Source organism: Ascaphus truei, chromosome 18, assembly GCF_040206685.1.
Source record: "Ascaphus truei isolate aAscTru1 chromosome 18, aAscTru1.hap1, whole genome shotgun sequence".
Lineage (NCBI taxonomy): Eukaryota > Metazoa > Chordata > Amphibia > Anura > Ascaphidae > Ascaphus > Ascaphus truei.
Window position 1 is genome coordinate 12,039,888 of NC_134500.1, and position 16,948 is coordinate 12,056,835.

The following is a 16,948-nucleotide window of genomic DNA, read 5'->3' on the forward strand; positions in this document are numbered from 1 at the left end:
ACCTCCTACATGAGTTTATAGTTTGAGCCAATGACGTTTGGGTTATATTTGGAAAACCAGATTCCCTCCCCTCCCTTCCCGCCGCCCCAAGGAAAGACATTGAGGCCTCATACAATTATTTTACTTGTACCACAGATAAGATGTAATAACCCAAATAGCTTTCCTACTGAGAAAGCAAGTGAACGTCGGACTAATTTATCCTCTCCCCAGCGCAAGAAGAGAGCTCAATTTATCATTGCGAGCAGGCTCATAGGATAATGTCATTATTATTATTTAACTTCTGCACCATAATGGAATATAACCCCACAAACTATTCACATTCCGAGCAGGTATAGACCCTCTGAAGCCAAGCAATCTTCCCCGTGCTAGGGAAGATTTTGGTTCCACTCATTTGACTAGAGCGGAACTCTTCACTATACGATGAATCTGGGTGATAAAGTAGCTTAGTACCACTACTATTGCAGAATAAAGTGAATTATTACGGAAGGTCTATTTTCTTACGACGAGAAATATTAAGAGATTACAAATTGGAGACCCTCTGCTTCCCGAGATACCTGCCTCCGTAGGGGATGCCGGTAGCAGCTCTGGCTGGGCTGTGTGGGGCGGCTTAAAAGCTACCACGTCACACGGGCCAATAGGAATCCGTGATGTCATCCCTTGCGGCTTCCTATTGGCCCGCGTGCCTAGAAGCTTTAAAATCTGCAGAGTTCTACCGGCGCTCCCTATGGAGGTAAGTAACTCAGGAAGCAGTGGGTCCTCAGAGCTGAAATGAACGCGGCTCAGCTTCGAAGACCTCCTGCTTCACACCTATTACCCCCCCCCTCTCCCCCCCCCCCCCCCCCACATGTTCTGCTCCTTTAAGCACAGTACAGTCACATGCTGGGACAAGAGTGCTACACATAATAATGAACAGTATAGAAAGGGAGTTTCTGTATACAGAAGTTTATAGCCTAAGGCTCCTATTCAATATGCTAGAATGATCTGAGCTGCATCAAAGAGCTCCGCTGACCAGGGAAGAAAGAAAGATGGTCGCCGTGCTGGGCCTTTCTTCCATGTAATAAAGTAACAATGGAGTGAGAGAGCAGACCCTCAAATACTGGGTACACACAAACCGGTTTCCTTTAGGGCCTCTGCTAATGTGGAGTACAGTCACTTATAAGCAAGGGAGCGTTTAAACTAGGGTTGCCACATTTAAGTTTTTATAGTACGGGATGCCCCTCCACCCACACAATAAACACACACAACCTCCCACCCCCCCACACACACACACACAAACACAATACAGCCACCCCCACCCCCCCACACAACCCCACAACCCCCCCTTACACACACATACACACAACACCCCCCTCACACACACAACCCCTCCCCACACAGACATTACACACACATAACACCTCCCCCACACACAACCCCCCACAGACAATACATACACACAAACCCCCCACACACACACAACAAACCCCTCACACACACAACCCCTCCCCACACAGACAATACACACACACAACCCCTCCCCCACCACACACAACCCCCCACAGACAATACACACACCCCACCACGCCACACAATACACACACACAACCCCACCACACAAACATACACACACGCACAATACACACCCAATCTTTTCCCCAGGCAGTGCTGTGCCTGTCCTGCTTGCAGATGCAGAAGTTGTCCCAGCTCTCGCCCCTAAAAATACGGGACATTAGGCGCCCCAACAGGCCTTTTAGGGACAACTGGACAACCCCGTGTATGAATGGGACGTCTGACGACCCTAATTTAAAGTATTGCGATTTATAGTATATGTTAATATAGACATAAAATAAATGGTGATAAATTCACTATAATATTTTGATCATGTATCAAATCAGTAATTGATCTTCTCGCTGCGTGTTCTGAGCAGGGAGTGGAGCACTAAACACATTAACAGAACAGGGTGCAATAGATACAGCTCATTTTTATAGGTGCAGTACCTGCTAAATAGGAACCGTTGACGTGCATGAAAAAGTTGGTTATTTGATACCTTTCACTGGGCCAACAGATGGCTACTAAGCGACAAGTTTTCAAACTCACTGGTGTTGACATGGGACGACCGTCTCCCGGCGTGCTGTATAAGTGGTAGGAGACATAGGGGTAGAGGTGAATCCCTTGGGATTTCTGGGCACCCTCCTTCACTGGTAGGAGGGCCGGCACCTTAATGGCAAGCAAGTAACCCATAGAATGTAAGCTCTTCGGAGCAGGGACTCCTCTTCCTTAATGTTACTTTTATGTCTGAAGCACTTATTCCCATTATCTGGTATTTGTTATTTATATGATTGTCTTGTGTATTACTGCTGTGAAACGCTATGTATATTAATAGCGCTATATATATATACTAGCTGATATACCCGGCGTTGCCCGGGCGTGGAAGGGCAGGGGGCATGGAGTGGAAGGGTGGGGGGGGAGGGGCGTCGAAGGGCGGGGGGAGGGGCGTCGAAGGGCGGGGGGGGGGCAAGGGGCTTGGAAAGGGTGGGGAGGGCAAAGGGCAGGGGGGCAAAGGGCAGGGAGGGGCGGGGGGGGGCAAAGGGCAGGGAGGGGTGGGGGGGGCAAAGGGCAGGGAGGGGCAGGGGGAGGGCAGGGAGGGGCGGGGGGGAGGGAGGGGCAGGGCAAAGGGCAGGGAGGGGCAGGGCAAAGGGCAGGGAGGGGCAAAGGTCAGGGAGGGGCAAAGGTCAGGGAGGGGCAAAGGGCTGGGGGGGCAGGGGGCAAAGGGCTGGGGGGGCTGGTGGAGGGTGGCAGGGGACAAAGGGCAGGGGGAGGGAGGGCAGGGGGCAGAGGGCAGGGGGGGCAGGGGGCAAAGGGCTGGGGGGGCAGGGGGCAAAGGGCTGGGGGAGCAGGTGGAGGGTGGCAGGGGGCAAAGGGCAGGGGGAGGGAGGGCAGGGGGAGGGAGGGCAGGGGGCAAAGGGCAGGGGGGGCAGGGGGCAAAGGTGTGGGGGGGGCAGGTGGAGGGTGGCAGGGGGCAAAGGGCAGGGGGAGGGAGGGTAGGGGGCAAAGGGCAGGAGGGCAGGGGCAAAGGGCTGGGGGGGCAGGGGGCAAAAGGCTGGGGGGGCTGGTGGAGGGTGGCAGGGGGCAAAGGGCAGGGGGAAGGAGGGCAGGGGGCAAAGGGCAGGGGGAGGGAGGGCAGGGGGAAGGAGGGCAGGGGGAGGGAGGGCAGGGGAAGGAGGGCAGGGGGAGGGAGGGCAGGGGCAAAAGGAAAAGGGCAGGGGGAAAAGGGCAGGGGGAGGGAGGGCAGGGGGAAAAGGGCAGGGGGGGCAGGGGGCAAAGGGCAGGGGGCAAAGAGCAGGGGGGGCGGGGGGCAGGGGGCAAAGGGCAGGGGGCAAAGGGCAGGGGGGGCAGGGGGCGAAAGGGCTGGGGGGCAGGGGGAGGAGGGGCAGGGGGAGGAGGGGCAGGTGGAGGGTGGTAGGGGACAAAGGGCAGGGAGAGGGAGGGCAGGGGGCAAAGGGCAGGCGGAGGGAGGGCAGGGGCAAAGGGCAGGGGGGGAGGAAAGGGGGCAAAGGGCAGGGGGGAGGGCAGGGGGCAAAGGGCAGGGGGGGAGGGCAGGGGGCAAGGGAGGGGGAGGGCAGGGGCAAAGGGCAGGGGGGGGGAGGGCAGGGGGCAAAGGCAGAGGGAGGGAGAGCAGAGGCAAGGGAGGCAAAGGTCAGGGGGAAAGGGCACGGGAGGGATGGCAGGGGGCAAAGGGCAGAGGGAGGGAGAGCAGAGGGCAAAGGGCAGGGAGGGCAGGGGGCAAAGGGCAGGGGGCAAGGGCAGGTGGGCATGGAGGGTAGGGGGGGCATGGAGGGTAGGGGGGGCAGGGAGGGTGCAAAAGGCAGGGGGAGTCAGGGAATAACCCATTCCCCTGCGTTTACTGACCTTGCAAGCGGAGAGGCTGAGACGCTCCGGTGAGGAGGTGCTGTGCCTCCCGCGGGGAGAGGCGGAGACAGCCGGAGGAGCGGCCTCTGGGACTGGGAGCGGCCTGTGTAAGGGGAGAGCCGCAGAGAGCATGCTCTGTGTGTGTGGGAGGGGAGGGGGGGTGAGCGGGGGGAGAGCGGGGGGGAGGGGGGAAAGGGGGGCGAGGGGGGGAGGGGGGAAGAGGGGGTGAGCGGATGGGGGGGGGAGAGCGCGGGGGGGGGTGAGGGAGAGCGTCTCTCCTTTGGCCCGTCACTCAGCCTCAGGCCAATGAGAGGTGTGCGGGGGCGGCCGAGCCAAGGGAGCAATCTCATTGGCCTGGCCCAAGGTCCAATGGGATTGCCGCTAGGGACACAGGAAGGGACACAGGGAGACACACACAGAGACAGAAACATATGACGCTTTCACAAATATATAGTAAGATATATATATATATATATAAAGACATACATACTTGCATGTATTCCCAGGACCCGTAGCTCTTCCATTAGCTGCTTTCCGAGTGCTCCTGTGTTGTAAGTGAGAAGTGAGGCGACACAGTGGTTATATGCTCGTCCTGTTTACAACTTTTTCTATAACCCAGTAAGAACATGGATTGCTTACCGCTCATTTTTGCTTCTCCATGCTTCACAGTTTAGCTTGAAAAGGTCCATTCCAAGTTGAATGCAGGGGTTTCTCCGGTGCAGAACTGAGGTCATTTCAGCTCTGGGGACCTGCTGGTTCCTGAGATACCTACCGGTGAAGATCCCGCTGGGACAACCTTCCAGGTTGTTTAAATCCCCTGCATAATTAGGACCAATAGGAAGCTACGACGGATGATGTTGTAGCTTCCCATTGGCCCGCCTGACACGACACCCTCCGTGGGAAGTACCTCGGAAAGCCACGGGTCCCCGGACCTGAAATTAATGGGGTTCCGCTACAGAGACCCCCTGCCTAACACCCACATTACAAATAGCGAGAGGGTATAACAGAATGTCTGTAGGTGAACCTGCTCTTTTAAGTTGGCATGTACTGCAAATGGTGTCACACATTTAATGAAGTGGGGTCCTTCTAAAAATTTGAGGAAAAACTGTGAGAATTTGTTTTTTTCTAAATTTAAATCAGACACTTCAAAAAATATTTGTTTTTACACGTTGTCCAAGTAATTACTCATTCCCCGACTGTTTATTTGTCTTCCAATTCCCACATCTGCACTTAAATGTCCAAGAGCTGAAGAAAGGTGAATCACGTCCAGCTGTGGAAGGGATTGGTGCCAAGGGTCAGATGAAAAAAAAAAAGAAGATAAAAACAGCCATATATGAAGCAGGAAGCTACTGTAAAAACAGGAAGAATGCAGCTGAAAGAGACCTCTGTGACTCGGGTATGAAGGATCCATGTTTTAATTTAAAAAAAAATGTTCTGGTGTAACAAGTCCCTTTCTGGCATTCATTATCCCAGGAAGGGATCAAAGTGCATGAGTCAAGAAGCCCTCAGCATTGGCCAGTGACTCAACGGGGGGTATGAGGAATACTTCGATGGGACTAACCAACTCAAAGCCATTGGGGGGGCGTGGAAACCAGTAAACCACAAGCGCTAATTTGTTTTTTACATATATACACGATTTAATCATCCAGGCTGTTTGGCGATAAAAGTTAAAAAGAAGAGTTGGCCCTGTACATCGCAGATGGGATGAAGTAAATAGGGAGACTGAAATGATGCATGTTGTACAAACAATGAGGGGGAGATTTGCCACGTGAATGGCGTCTGGAGAAGACGCTGGTGTGAGACAAAGTGTAAGATGGCAGTGGCCTTGGGCAATTTGCTTGCTAATGTCTCACATGATTACAATTGCAGGACACTAGACCAATTGTACAGCCATTTATACAATTACAACCAAGCATTGTGCTGGAGCTATGACATTTAAAGCATAAAACAGAAGTGAAACATTAATTCATTGACACTACAGGGAATTTTCTAGGTAACCAGTTCAGTTACAGAAGTTAGGACTTGTGCCATCCAGGAGTTCATATTGTGTGTGTGCATGTGTGTGCATGTGTGTGCATGTGTGTGCGTGCATGTGTGCACTATATGAAAAAAAACAGCTGTGAGCAGACACCGCAAATATTATATTCTTTACCCTCTACCAATTAAGTTGAGTATAAAGTAAAGACGAGCACCATGTCTGCTTGAAGCAGCAATCCTCTGTGCTTGTTTTTCTATCCCACCTCCTTTTTTTACAGAATGAGAAGCAGGGGGTCTTCCCGGGGCTGAACCACGTGACTTTCAGCTCCGTGGACCACCTGGTTTCCAAGATGCTTAACAGTGAAGTTACAGATGCGTCTGCTCCTCCAGGGGACACAAAACAGCGGTTTAAATCTCCCATGTCATGCTGGCCAATAGGAAGCCGCAGTGTCATCCATTGTGACCTCCTATTGGACGCCCATTTAAAGCCCCTGTAGAAACCAGTAAGTGATAATGGCAGTTTCACTGATCATTATCTTGGGAGCCGGAGGGTCTTGGAGCTGAAATGGACGTGGTTTGGCTCTGGGGGATCCCCCATCCTATAAAAAAAGGGGGTTAGGTAGGATCGCGGCTTTAAAAGAAATGGCTCGTTCCTTACTCTCCTTTGGTAGCAAACATTTTCCTGCCAGGTCGGAGTCAGCGTTAGCTTTGTACAACTTGTGGCCTATGACACAAGGGAAAACGAACGTGTACTGAATGTTCTGCCTCTTATTGCTTCAGGTTTAATACACGATGGGTTACGCGGTGCTTAATAAGATCGCTGGCAATCTTTGTTGGATAACTGATGCTTATACACTTATTGAAACATTAATTTTCCTCCGTCAACCATCTGAGTAAATACAGCCACTGAATAAGCCCGGTTTCCTGTAACACTCTCAAATGCTCCGTCCCTTCACTAGTAGTATACATTTAATATGGCCACATCGCTAGTGCCAATTTTAACTTATATATTGAGGTTCAGAGACAAAACAAACGCACACAGCCCCTGTGAACTCAGAACCCAAACCCACCACACCACATATATGTGTTAAAAGGAATACTACTAGGGTAGTGACCTCATGTATAGAGCAAAATACACAACGCTCCAGCGCTACATCCAACATCGCAAACTCTATACAGCAGGGCCCCGCTTCTCGGCGTTTCGCTTCTCAGTGATCCGCCAATACGGCGGTACCAAGAAGGGGGGCCGCCATGTCCCCTCATGCGCAGAAGGGGGACGGCCGAGTTCATGCATGCGCAGAAGGAGGGACGGTGGAGTCCGCGCATGCGCAGAAGGGGTAGGAGAGACGGAAAATTGCAGGTGGACATAGCATTTGCTATGTTCTGCGTTTCGGCGGCGGTGGCGGCCTGGCACGGAACCCCCCGTATGAGTGGGGTCCTGCTGCAGTTAAATACATATCTGTATATCTTCTCATAATTAAGGGTCATGTAGTTCAATTCTTTGAACAAAGTATTTTAAGCCTACAACCATGTCACGGCGTGGCCCATCCGAAGGTCCGAACACCGCAGATACTGGTAAGCATCTAAGGCCATATTTACTCAATGGTGTTAAGCCATAAGACACCCTACAGACCATTGAAGTAAACATGTTTTACGGCACTGTAAGGTCTTACGGCTTAGCACCGCTTATTAAATATAGCCCATAACGAGACCACAGAAAAGCAGCTTGTGCATCACTTAGTAACATTCTGGCTTTGTGCAAAAGGGTCACCATTTCTCCGCTTCTATTTAAAGGGTCTTATTTGGTGAGTTCAGAAGGAACCAATTATTATGTTGATCGAGAGAGAGGTTTTCGAATTTGGCTTCAATCCTCTTTATTCTAAAGGGGTTTGTAGAAATCATTGAAAGCCGTTGAGGCACTGAAAGTTTCCAAAGAGATTAAGACAAGAGAGAATAATGGCTATTAATAGGGATTAAGGAATATCTGTTTAACGGCTAGGATAAAGCAAAGAAATGCTCCCACCGTACATGCAGCAGAGGCTCAACTGATATACATGTTATGTTTAACAGAATGATAAATCATTACTGGCACCTCGACAAACTGGGGAAATTGCAGAGATTAAAGGAGTACAGTCGCCAGTGATAAAAACCCGAAATAGAGCCAGTTTATGCGAGTTAATGTATAGGAACAACGTGCTAATAATAGCGCAGATCTGGAGATGAGCAGCACTGGGGCAGACATGATAATAGCCTGTAAGTGAAGGGTCACAAGATGAACAATAACGTAATTACGGGGAAGGGGGGGGGGGGGACTTCATTCTTTAAACTAATTGGTAAACTTTTACAGGAGAGCAGGGGTACAGCTACAATTCACAACTGTAGCTTGTGACTGACACATATAAGTACCTCTGAGACCGCACACAAAGCTCATTACTGTAGTAGAACTTGAATTTGATTGGTGTCAAATGACATAATTAGGGTTCTAGACGTGTCAAGTCCTGGCTCTCTCCAGTCTCCGATCTTCTGTTAGCCGTGGGTGAGAATAAACTCATCCGTGTGTTTCCATCTAATCTACTGTAATCTAATGTCATTGGCAGAGAATCCTAAACACTGCAAAAAGGGAATATTTCATTATGGGTGCCCTTTGTGATAGTTTAGAAAAAGCACACATTTTGTTCAAAATAGAACATGCCCTTTACTTGGTCTACAGCAGTGGATCCCCAACTCCAATGCTCAACCAGCCCCAATAGATCAGGTTATATAAGGATAGCCACTGGTTGTGTCACCTATACTCAAGCAGGGATAAGTCATATTGACTTAACCTCCTGTGCTGAAGCAGGGATATTCTTAAAATCTGACCGGCTGGGGTTTCTTGAGGACTGGAGTTGGGAACTACGTGTCTAAAGAATTCCCAATATCTAAATTAAGTCAAATAGACATTTTTGTTTTTAAATCCCTGGAAATAAAATGTGGCTAAAGGTATCAATCCTTCCCAGAACCAAAGTAAACCCATTCCACGTACATGTTTAAGGGGTCTTAACTGGATGATTGATACCCTATTGTAACTAACTATGACACAAGTATATTACAATATTTTTTTTAAGTGAAAGATTTGATTCCCCCTGGCTGCTCCCTTCTGTTTTATGTCACTGTGTGATGTCACTGTGTGATGTCACTGTGTGATGTCACTGTGTGATCAGTGAGCGCTTGTACAGCCAGAATCCCCCCTCCCCACCTCCCCTTATCTGTATTGGTTCTCTGATAAGGACAGGGGTGGGATAAGGGGAAAGAAAACACTTGATTGACAAACATTTCCCCGTTCAGAGACCCCTAAGAAACTGATCTTGTTATTATTCCCCCCCCCCCCCCCCCCCCGCCCAATGAAAGTAAACAAAGTTTTGCTAATTGCATTGTCAGATTTGTTTAGTTAAGCCAGATAGACTGTTATTGTGATTGTTTCTGGACGGCTATGTGGAATTGCAACTTTAAGTGGTTAAAAGAAACTGCAAGGAGTAGGTGACCAGGATGTAATTATCCAGAGGAGTTCAATATGGCCTTTAAGACGTTGATTATGGCTGCTACTGCTGTCTCTCTCTCGCTCTCTGGACTGCTGTATCTATGACACAAAAAGGTTTGAACCTCAAGTGTAGCGCCACAGTACTCAGCTACTTGTAGATTAATGGGTGATTCCCATGACAAAGACAGCATTCTGAGCACCAATTCATACTGCAGGCCTAAGTGAAGAAATCAAAGGTTCAGGGTGCAGACTTCTCACTATTAACCAGCCTACCGATTAAAAGATGGGGTCAAAGGCAAGAGTTCCATCAAAAGTCCATTAATGCTGGTTCTACTGATTTCAGGATCTATTTCCTTTCTTTCCCATTATTCAATAGTGCTGCCCACTTAGCTGCTCATCTAACCGTGGTCAGTCAAGCAGCAGTAGTGTTTTAGTATATGCGTAGGTGTTTATAGCATGCAACTTACACACAGTTCTACAATAATAGCGGCGGCCACTTTGGTTGGGTATAATATGTGGCTGAAACACGGGGGAGAGCCTGTGTTACTAGATAAATATGTCCGAATCCCATAGATCTATGAATTGCGAAGCTCTGAAGTGTTCATATGTGGTTGAGGAAAAGATTAAAAGTGGATAACATTACTGAAAGTGGGAAGTCTGTGATGTTGTTGACGAGTGAGGGTGTCTGTTTGACCCATCTCACTACTGTCTGTGTTTCTTTTAACCATTAAGTCTGGTCAAAGAGGAGTGCAAAACTGCTGTTCTTGTAATGGATTTTGCAATATTAGACTGTGAGAGCCATGTAGTAATTGCAGAATTTGTTGACGTTCTTCTAAATGACACGGTACTGTGCAAATAGCGGTCATGCGAATATCCGTGAATTGCACTGCGTTCAAATTCGGATCGAATATATATAAAGCGATCTGATGTATTTTTATTGTTAACGGGAATATTTCGAGGGGGATTAAGAAACGTGGTCACATTATGTTGACCTGTCCAGATGAGGAAATGTGGAGACCTTTATGAATAAATAAAATCTGGAAGTCGGGTTGGTTTCCCCTGCAGTTGCGCTTGTGGCTTTCAGTTCTGTGGTCCATGCACGTGGACTTATGAACGTTTTAAAACTAGGGTGATTATTACCAAGGGTCTGCGCCCAGTCAAAAACTTTAATTTACAGAAGTGTTATCATTTGTGTTTTTTGTTGTTGTTGTACTAGGTATGAAGCAAAGGGTCTCTAAAGCTGACGGCGGTAGCAGCTCCGGATGGGCACCCAATATGGCAGTTTAAAGGTCCACAAGGGGCCAATAGGAAGCCGTGACATCATCACGTGTGGCTTCCTATTGGTCCGCGGACCTTTAAACTGAACGGAGAGACCGGCAGCACCTTTTTAGAGGTTAGTATCTCGGGGAGCAGAGAGTCCCGAGCTGAAATTAACACGGTTCAGCTCCGGAGAAACCCTGCTTCATACCTGGGGGGGGGGGGGGGTGAGTGAGTAAGGTCCAGGATTAGCCAACTCCAGTCCTCAAAGGCTACCAAAAAAAATCAGGTTTTCAGGATATCCCTGCGTCAGCACAGGTGGCTCAATCAGTCCCAGCGTCAGCACAGGTGGCTCAGCCTTTGACAGAGCCACTGATTGAGCAACCTGTGCTAAACCACCTGTGCTGAAGCAGGGATATCATGAAAACCTGACCTGTTGGTAGTCCTTGAGGACTGGAGTAGCCCACCCCAGGTGTAGATGCTCTAAGTTCCCCATTATATTGTAGTTCGGGTGGGAGATAATCATTGTCTCTTATCAGCATCACTGCTGCAGTGAATACACCTGTTCCTATTAGTAAGGCATGGTGAGAATGTGTTAACCCTTCACTGTCAGAGGGGACAGCAGAACACTGAACAGTAACTCGGTTTTTGTTCTCACCTCTGCAGGTAAAGCATTAGAAATAAAAAATAAAACAGTACTCCAGTACTTGCTCACATGCTGCCTCCGGGGTGTAATAGTATAGCAGCAAATAACCGAGATTCTGGGCATGCCGATGATAATATAAAACACAGGGGGGTCCAGGTACTAAGCACGGAAAATGGCATTTTTAGCATAAAAATTAAAGCATGGAAATGTAAAAGGTAATTGCACACATGTGGGTCTCTGTACGAACAGTAGTAATGTGCGCCTGAAATGTTTGGGGTCAAATATTTTGTTGCACAGATGTGAATAGTTTGTACGGGGGGAAAAAATGGCATCTGTGTGTCAAGAGATAAACAGGAGTAAAAATGGCCGCCAAGATGAGCCTGCACAAACCCTAAAAAGTCTCTTAAAGAAGCGATACAAGATGCCGTTTTTTTAATTTTTTTGGTCACTTTAATATGTTCATCAATGCAATCCACACAATGATAAGTAATTAGCTAAGTTCCTGATCTGTCCATTCAACTGTGATCGATCGGCTCGGATTCGGCTTTGGGGTTCACTCAATGGCTGTCAGTGCAGCACAAGAGGACCAAAGATGCAAAGTTCTGTGAGCAAGATCATGTGACAGGCTCAAAAAGGGGTGTTTCAGAGCCTATTTCAGAAGAGGGAGGGGATGTGTCTTTGCAAATGGTTGCTATAGAAACAAAAAATGCCTTTTACATTATAATACATTAAAAATGTCACTCAGAGTTGTTAAAAAAAATGCTACGAGTATTTTCTCATAGTACAGAACTGATTTATTTAAAAAAAAAACACGTAGGATATTGCTGGGTCTGCAGCTTAAATAGCGTTATCACAGAATTAAGTAATTATCTATCAAAGAAAAATGGATTTAAGGCAGCATGGGGGTTTCATTAGATAGGTTAACAAAATGTATTTGTTTAGCAGAACGACTATTACAAATAATCTTACACTAATGAATATTTACTAATAAATATTACAAATGCAATCATAATTTTTTTTGGTAGCAAATTCTATCAATCAGGCATTCAACATGATGACATGTGTCAAAATTAATTTCAAACAATGAACTATTATACGTATCATGCAGTCACATAACGACCTTCATACATAACACGTTATGGAAAATAGCTGAAGCGCTCAAATGCAGGTATATCTCAAAATGATAATAAGCCAGACCACTGTACCAGGGTACTAACAATTGATATAGTACCTATTGTGTCATATAATGGGTACTATCCTCCTGAAGACAGGTGGTGTGTGGTGCAACCCACTCACCATCAGTCTCATTGGCAGGTTCCCCTGAAAAATATAGAAGTACTCACATCCTGGTAGGGCAGGCAGGCAGGCAGGCTGTGCAGCTACTCAATGCAACACAGTGAAAAGGGAGACCAAAAAGCGCACCAGCACAAACGGAGCAGGAAGAACCCAGGACAAAAAATGATTAAAAGGGCACTTTAATGTGACAAAAGACCCATCCAACGCGTTTCGAACATCACAGCGTTCTTTTTGACGTTCGAAACGCGTTGGATGGGTCTTTTGTCACATTAAAGTGCCCTTTTAATCATTTTTTGTCCTGGGTTCTTCCTGCTCCGTTTGTGCTGGTGCTGGTGCGCTTTTTGGTCTCCCTTTTCCCTGTATTACATAACACGTTAGGAAGGTTTGTAGCTACTTTTTAGCACAAAAATTGACGTACAAAAGAATTTCAAATAAGATCTCAGCACATAGGCCATATAGTTTAAAAATATATATTTTTCTTAATGTAATGGAAGTCTCTAAAGAAATGTAGTCTAGTCCACTACACTTGTACATCTTAACCCTATAGAAGAGTAGAGCCATAAAACCCATTCAGGGAAAGCTTTTTGTTGTGTGTCTTGCATTGGAAATCTGGAAGCGGGTGGCATAGAATGTCTGTTAAGCACAAAGCATAACACATTCATTTAGATTGCAAGCTCCAATGAACAAACATTCAATTATCCAAATGTTTTCTTGTATCGCAGTAAATCTGTGAATACATTTAGTGCTTCATAAAAATAAAATGCTAATTTTAATTGTTGCAGCATTTTAAAAGTCACATTTTAAAGTCTGCTAAGTCTGTCCCTACAGTATATTTCATAGTCAAAGGATGACTTCATTGAAACATTACAAATACTGTAGACCAATTTAAACATTCGCTTATGCCATGTTTAAGCAAAAAAAAAAAAAAAACACCTACAAACAACTGCTTCGTGTAATACCGGTTAATCTAACATTAAGGCAAATTGGCTAACGAATATTCCTAGGAAGCCAAGAGTTAATGAAAGTAACAGATGATTTAGAATGTCTCAGTCCCCTATTTACAATACAGGGGGGCGGAAAGCCCCCCCCAGCAGCAGCTGCAGACTAGCTCCCTGTCTGATCCCCCAGCTCAGCTGTCACATACTGGGAGACTGCAGAACAGCTGTCTCATTTAACAGATTGCCCAGTTCAGCGCTTCCAGACATCATCCTTTTTTTGTTTTCATGCTCAAATCCTCTGTGCGCCCTAAGTGAGGTTTCTAATTCAAGCCTGCCTGGGGGAGGAGGAGGGGGGGGGGGGATGAAACGGATAATACACTGGAAACAAAATGCTTTTTGTTCTGACCCTGTTTTTTTTTTGTAATCACATAATCCGGGGCGATATTAATAACGGGTCTCGGTGCAGAACGATCCCCCTTTTGCATGTGGCTGGGATTCCATAACAGAAGTGGAATATCCCCAGGCGATACACTAAACCGACTGCGCTGAAACGGTTCAGGAAGGGGGGAGGGGGAGGGGTTGTCCTGCCGGTTTATTCTGTACATGCCATCGGGCAACACCCCAGGACATACTTGAAAACGAGAGGTAACTCTCAATGTATTTCTTCCTGGTAAAATATTTTATAAATAAAATAAATAAATAAATAAACTTGGCATCACACCTTGTAATAAATGCAGGAGAACAAAATAAGGCGCAGATCAGCGCCCCAAAAACATGTCTGTAAGTCACTTCTCTGCATACGAGGGAGCTGCTTGTAACCTTGTAGCTGTGATGGGGGGTCGGGTGAGCACAGCCGAGGTTTACACTTCTGTTTCGGGGGGGGGGGGGGGGGGGAACAATAGGAGCATGTGGTGCTTTTCAGAGGGTGAATGCCAGTTTGTTACTGCAGGTGCACTTGCGGTATGGCCGTAGGAGCAAAGCAATAACTGACATCCTTTCCTATTCAATTCACAGTCAAAAGAGTGCTTTGTCATTTCGGGCTCGCTGCAGCTCAGCCCATATGGTGTCCGCTTGGCACAGAGCAGGAAGCGGTGCAGAAGCAGCGTGTATTCTGTCTTTTCACCAATATACTCGAAATTGATGTATTTTTTTTTTTTTTTTTTTTAATGTGAACCACTAAGCAGCACACGCACAGGACACCGATTCCTCTGATTGCCAGACAACTAGGACGTGGCTTTCAGAGATACTCTGCCACCATGCCCATCTTTACGTGCATGCTGAATATTTGTCATTTGTACTTCTCATAAACGAGGTACCGAGCTACAGGACAGGATTTATTCTCCCCCTTATGAGATATCATTGGATAATTCATTTGGGGTTTTTTGTTTGCCTTCCTCTGGGTCAATATGCTGCAAGTACGGATATAGGATAAAGTATCTGTCGTCTAAATTTTAACATAGGATTAACTTGATGGACGTATGTCTTTTTTTGTACCTCATCTACTATGTAAATATGTAACTATGTAAATATGTAACTATGTAACTATACGGCATTCCCCCTGTAGGTAAAGACCCATGTGTTTTTTTTTCTTCAGGGAAGCAAAAGAAACCCTTATTGTCTTCTTTTAATTTCGATGGCACCAACCTATTCCGCAGCGCAGTACAATGTGGGAGGGAAGACTATGACGCACGACAAAGAAGAGTGCAGGCAAGTCAAGACCAACGGAGAAGTGGAAGCTGCCCCGACATATTATAACATTCACACACAATACAGGATTAGTCTCCCAGTTTGTTTTTCTACAATAATATTAAGGGAGATAAAGAGATGATGTCAGGATTGTGCTGCTTCGTATCCAAAAGGGGGTCTGGTAACAACGGGGTTACCTTAAACCAGGGGGCTCAACTACAGTCCTCACGCCCCCCCCCCTCTCCCCAACAGGTCGGGTTTTCAGGATATCCCAGCTTCAGTACAGATGGCTCAATCAGTCCCTGCTTCAGCACAGGTGGCTCAATCAGAGGCTCAGTCTTCAAGGGCTTGAGGACTGGAGTTGAGCACCCCTGCCTTAAACCAGAGCTGGACACCTGACACAGTTACATCATTAGGGAGATCCTTTGATGCTCATTATTCATTTGCTCTTGAAGTATTTTTGGTACCTCCTCCGCTGTATATTGTTTGGATAACTATATTCATGGGTAATTCGCTCCTTAATAGCTGCCAAAGAAGCACATGCATTAGTTATTAGGTAATCATCAGCTTCTAACCTCAATTATGCATTAAAAAAGTCCTGTGTTTGGACGGAGACGAGGAATTGTTAGCGCTAACATCAGAGCTCAAAATGAACCGTCCATTAAAAGGAAATAGAACAGACTCTCAAAGTCTCACTGTCTCCCTCTTGCAGGTGTTTGTAGTCAAGGTGTTAATGTCTAGTAAGAAAAGTTGTGTAGCAAATCCGGTATAAGAAGGTGCGGAGCAAAGGCATAAAACTTACCATGTGGTGTTCTTCTGGTGTCCCCGTGCTGCTTCCATCGCAAAGTAAAAACCTCTTTACATCCATATGATTTAAAAACTCCGGGTTATACAGAATAATAATAATAACAGGACATCCTCTTTGATGCTGCACGAGACACATGTCAGAGAGCACATGCGGCAGCACGAAGCCACCAGGCACAGAGGGACACTGGAAGAGGAAATGAGTCACTTTGATGCAATACAGAACCCAAACCCAGAGAATAGAAATGAGTAATCCACAGCTTCACAATCAGGGCCGCAGACGGCGTTCCCGGGGGCCAGAGTCTCCACTGCCCCCTCACCCCCATGTGGGTAGCCTTGTGAGACCCCCCCCATCTCTCATATGCCCACCTCCTCTTTCCTTCTCACCCCCCCCCATTCCTAACACAATACTCCCACCCCCCCCATTCCTAACACAATACCCCCACCCCCCCATTCCTAAAACAATACCCCCACCCCCCCATTCCTAACACAATAACCACACATTTATACCTTGTGGCAGACCTCCGGTGCCACGCCCGACTTCTGGCGCGGGGCTTACACCTGAGGCTGGGTCCAGTAGCAGGAGGGCCTACTGGGGGGGGGGGGGGGAGGAGAGAGGGGAGGAAGGGGCCAACTGCAGGTGAGGAAGGAAAGAGGCCCGGCAGCCGGGCACAGACGTTGGGCCTGACATCTGGCCAGGCCCCTCGTAGCCGCCGTGCCCAGGACAGTTGTCCCGGCTCTCCCCCCTGTTGGCGGCCCTGTTCACGTCACACTTCTTGCATCAGTTTGATGGGAACTTGTTATATGGGATCATTCCAGGGATGCTTCTACTGTGGGATTTTGGTGGGAGAAGCAAGTAAACCCAATAAATATTACCCACATTTATATTATTTTTATTCACTACGTGGGCAGGTTCACGGGCTAAAAATCTGAGCTTCT

At 47.3% G+C, this 16,948-nt stretch overlaps 1 long non-coding RNA gene across 2 annotated transcripts in view; it reads right to left on the bottom strand.

Moving 5' to 3' along the window:
* LOC142469261 (uncharacterized) overlaps positions 1 to 16,184 on the bottom strand; it is a 32,198-nt gene extending 16,014 nt beyond the window's left edge. Inside the window, exon 1 of one of the 2 annotated variants that reach the window (XR_012789003.1) lies at positions 16,008 to 16,184. This is a non-coding gene — a long non-coding RNA (uncharacterized LOC142469261). Of the gene's footprint in view, positions 1 to 1,976; positions 2,107 to 16,007 lie in introns of those variants that run through there. The other variant, XR_012789004.1, reaches the window with a different exon arrangement.
* Between the last annotated feature and the right edge of the window lie 764 nt (positions 16,185 to 16,948).